Genomic DNA, 5,162 nt, shown 5'->3' on the forward strand with positions numbered 1-5,162 from the left:
ATATATATCCTCCACTTTTGGATAGATACACAGAAGAAGTGAGAGCTGGAGCTCAAACAGATATTTGAGTAGCCACTGCTGATAATAGTAGTATTTCCATCACTCAAATATGAAAGCAATCGTGGTGTCCATTGGTGGCTAAAATGTGCTCTATATACACACTTGATTGCTTATGCTGATGTGTGTTAGCATGTGGATGAGTCTTGGAGGCATATGCTAAGTGGATAAGCCAGTCATGAAAAGACAAACACTGTAGGACTCTACAAAGATGGTCAGACTCCTGTCATGTGAATACAATAACATGCATGTATATTATACACGTAGAACAATAGTAATAATGATAAAGAGCTTCTCTGAATTTTTTGTTTACTTATTTTGTATGCATGTATGTGGTGTGTATGCATGTGTGTGGTGTGTAAGCACATGTGTGTGGTGTGTATGCATGTGTGTGGTGTTTATGCATGTGGGTAGGAGTGTGTCTGTTCCATTGGTTGTATGTACAGGACAACTCACAGGAGCTGTCTTCTCCTTCCACTATGTGAATCCCAAGGATCAAATTCAGCAAATGCTCAATGAACCATTTCTCCGGACCTTTTGTTTGGATTTCTACAAAAATCTGTTTTTCTGTACTGGGGCTTCCAAAAAAGGTTTTCCCCGCTACATCTCTCTCCTAGACACAGTCTTTCAAGAACCTCAGAGAAATCTGAAAGAAATCAGGACTATGGAAGACAGATATCTGACCTTAAGTTCCTGGGATTCATCCTAAACTGACCTTAGATAGCCAAGATCCCCAGCAGAGCTCTCCTGCCTGAGGCAAGCACCTGTCTGTGAGGTGCCCTTAAACCAAGTCAGGAGTTTCTGGTCCCTACCCTTTCCCATCTTCTTTGTCAGTTACTAAATGCAATATTTTGCTTTTTCAAGTTATAAAACAATATAAACAACCATAAGGAAGCAAAACCCCATTCTTAGGAATTCACTCTGTAGGAACTAGGAGATGGTTCAGTGATTAAGAACACTTGCTGTTCTTTCAGAAGGTGTGGGTTTGATCCCCAAGCCTCATAGAGCAGCTAACTATGATTTATAACTCTAGTTCAAGGGTGTCTGAAGTGGGTACGATACATATGTGGTGCACAGACATTCAGGTGGCAAAACACTCACACACAGAAATAGAAATAATCCTTAAACAAAAGACGAATTCATTATTGAACGTGAGTCTAGAGTAGTGGTTCCCAACCTTCTTAGCTCTGCGACCCTTTAATACAGTTCTTCATGCTGTGCTGACCTCCAACCATAAAATTATTTGTGTTGCAACTTCATAACTGCAATTTTGCTACTGTTCTGAATCAAAATTTAAGTATCTATTTTCCAATGGTCTTAGGTGACCTTGGTGAAAGGGCTGTTTGACCCCCAAAGAGATCGAGACACACAGGTTGAGGACTAATTCTCTAAAGTGTATCAGAAGACTCACCTTCGGATTGAAATAACCAAATCTCAAATACAAGTGCATCATCCTACTGAAAACCACTCACAGCTTCAATAGAGACAGGTTCTTCTTGAGTCTCTCAGCACTGAGGCGAATGTGCCCAGCTTGGAACATCAGGTTGATTGCTGCAGGGCCTACACACAGATTGATCCGTCCCCCTCGGAACTGGCAGTGCTCAGAAGCCCCTTTCCCTGATGGTTCTTGAAATAAAATTGGCTCTGGACTATTGGGCGGAGGACATTATCTATTAGTGTCCAAACTTTGAGAAAACGAGAATTCTAGGAAGTTTCATATCACAAAAGCCTTTTTTGAAGGAATTAGTCTAAATAGATGACCCAAAGTTACCTGTGATATTTTTAAAGAGACAATTTAATTTTATTTACAAAGATTCAGTAGGATTTTGGCTGACTGAATTTGGATGCAGTTTGCAAACGGGTCCATTATGGAACAATGGAGACATAATGTTCTGATTTCCCAGTGGACGGTGTTCCATTTCTGAAACTTCTTCTAAAAATGTGTTTTTAAAAATCTAGTTGGGGGGGTCTAAGGAGAATAATATGCAGATAATAAGATCTAGCCTTAGTTAGCATGCAGGGATATTCCTTTTGAAACGGTCTATTAACTTCTTTTGTGAGGATGCTGGGCACTCAAAGGTGGGGCATCCACGGGTAAGGTCCATTAGGTGGCGTGAATGACCCATGAGGACTTGGTTTGGAGGGAAGTGATTTAAAGAGGCGCATTTTGGGAATGGGTCCTAGTCTGTTTGTGGGATTTACCTGAAATTTGATCCTGTTTCTTACCCATCCTTTCTCCTTTGGCGTGTGTATTTACACACTAACAGGGTTAAAGAGTGTGGAAACAAGTCACCTCAGATGTGTGAGTTTTCAGGAGCAGGGGAGCAACGGTGCCAGGAAAAAAAAAAAAGCCACGGTTGCCCAGGGAGGGGAGGATTTTGAGAAAATGGGGAAGTCCATGGATAATGGGTAGGAAATTAGTTCTCCTAAATTAGTTCTCAGGGCAAGGAGGTAGGTAAATTATAATATGTGCCCTCCGGGGGATAGTATAAAACCATTACATTTAATTCTATTAGGAGTCAGTTATGGCAAGGGCATATGTCATCAGACAATGCCTGTGTGTATTTAGACAATCATGTGACATCAGACAATGCATGTGTGTATTTAGACAATCATGTGACATCAGACAATGCCTGTGTGTATTTAGACAATCAAGTGAAAAGAGAAAAAGAAAGGCCACTGCCACCCAGGACTCCCAAAACAAAGTCCGCAGCTTCTGCTAGAGCCAGGATGGTAGGTCATTTTCTCTTTCTTTGTAAATTCTCATCATATACTGCTTCAAGACACTGTCACTATTTCATTTTTCAACCACTGGGACCAGTCATGTGGGCACTGAACAGTTAAGTTATTTTGACTTTCAGAACAGTTGAAAACATTCAAAGAGAGAGCTGATGACTTTTATAATTTTGCCACTATCGCTCAACTATTCTATACATGAAAGATAATTTTGTATGAGAATAGTTTTTGTTTTTTTTTTTTTAATTGAGAAAAGGAAAAAAAAAAGTTTCGGCCTCCTCCCAGCCTCCCATTTCCCTCCCCCACCACCCACCCTTCTCCTCCACCCCCCACTCCTCACCCCCTCCCCCCACTCCTCTCCCCCTCCCTCTCCAGTCCAAAGAGCAGTCAGGGTTCCCTGTCCTGTGGAAAGTCCAAGGTCCTCCCCCTCCGTCCATGTCTAGGAAGGTGAACATCCAAACTGGCTAGGGTCCCACCAAGCCGGAACATGAAGTAGGATCAAAACCCCGTGCCATTGTCCTTGGCTTCTCATCAGCCCTCATTGTTCGCCATGATCAGAGAGTCCAGTTTTATCCCATGCTTTTTCAGTCACAGTCCACCTGGCCTTGGTGAGCTCCCAATAGATCAGCCCCACTGTCTCAGTGGGTGGGTGCACCCCTCGTGGTCCTGACATCCTTGCTCGTGTTCTCCCTCCATCTGCTCCTCATTGAGACCTTTGGAGCTCAGTCCAGTGCTCCAGTGTGGGTCTCTGTCTCTATCTCCATCCATCACCAGATGAAGGTTCTATGGTGATATGGAAGATATTCGTCAGTATTGCTATAGGATAGGGTCATTTCAGGTTCCCTATCCTCAGTTTCCCAAGGGACTAACTGGGGACATCACCTTGGGCTCCTGGGAGCCACTCTAGGTTCAAGTCTCTTGCCAACCCTAAGGTGGCTCCCTTAACTAAGTTATGTGCTTCCCTGCTCCCCTATCCAACCTTCCTTTATCCCAATCTTCCTGTTTCCCCAAGTTCCCCCAATCCTCCCCTTCTCACTTTTCTCTCCCCATCCCCCCTTATCCCCAACCCACCCTACCCCCAAAATCTCAATTTTCTCCCCGGCAATTTTGTCTACTTCCCATAGCCAAGAGGATAACTATATGATTTTCCTTGGGTTACCTTCTTATTTAGCTTCTTTAGGTTCACCAGGTATACACTCTGTGACCTTTATTTATGGCTAGAAACCAATTATGAGTGAGTACATCCCATGTTCATCTTTTTGGGTCTGGGTTACCTTGCTCAGGATAGTGTTTTCTATTTCCATCCATTTGCATGCAAAATTCGAGAAGTCACTCTTGGGAATATTCCCAAGAGATGCCCTATCATATGACAAAAGCATTTGTTCAACTATGTTCATAGCAGAATTATTTGTAATAGCCAGAACCTGGAAACAACCTAGATGCCCTTCAATGGAAGAATGGATGAAGAAAGTGTGGAATATATACACATTAGAGAATAGTTTTTTAAAGGTTATTTTTATTATTTTATTTCTATGTTTGTGAGTCTTCCACAAGTGTGCATCCAGGGAGGCCAGAAGAGGGAGTCAAGAGTCTCAGAAGGCAGAATTACAAGCACCTAAGGTGGGTTCTGGCAACCAAACCTGAGTCGTCTAGAAAAGCAGCAAGTGGTCTCCAGCACCAGGAATGAATTTCAATGGGCATTTTTATTAGCCTACCTTAGTTGTACCTTACAAATAATTGTATATTTAAATATTGAAATGCAGTGGTATTTCATTTGTATTTTAATAGACAAAGCTGGCCTGAAGATCAGAAAAGTAAAACAGCCACACTGGCCAGCTTTACAGACCAGGTAGACATGACACACACCTTTAATTCCAGGAGACACAATGACACACACCTTTAATCCCAGGAGCCACATAGCTTGCCATAGAAACCAGGTGGCAGTGATGCACGCCCTTAATTCCAGAACTAGAGAAGACGGGAGGAGGCAGCTCTTAGTCTCAATCTCATTCTGAGATTCCTGGAGGCAGGATCACCATTTTCGAACTGAGGCTGAGGTAAGAGCCAGCGACTGGCTGCTTTGCTTTTCTGGTCTTCAGGTTGAACCCTAATATCTGTCTCTGAGTTTTTATTAATCGTGCTTCATTGAAACATTGTACAGCTGTTCACTCACACATACACACACACACACACACACACACACACACACACACACACACATTTCCCTACATACCTGTACAGCAGATAACAATGGGAAATGTTTATAGTGTATGAGGGAAAAAGAAAAACTCTGTACAGACAGTGCAAGCAAAATAATTCTGTTTGAAAAATAAAAATAAATCCAGGGAAATCCATGAATGCAGTTTTTT

The sequence above is a fragment of the Alexandromys fortis genome, unplaced genomic scaffold (genome assembly GCF_014885135.2).
Source record: "Alexandromys fortis isolate MF-2015 unplaced genomic scaffold, M_Fortis_MF-2015_v1.1 scaffold_148, whole genome shotgun sequence".
In the NCBI taxonomy this organism is placed as follows: Eukaryota; Metazoa; Chordata; class Mammalia; order Rodentia; family Cricetidae; genus Alexandromys; species Alexandromys fortis.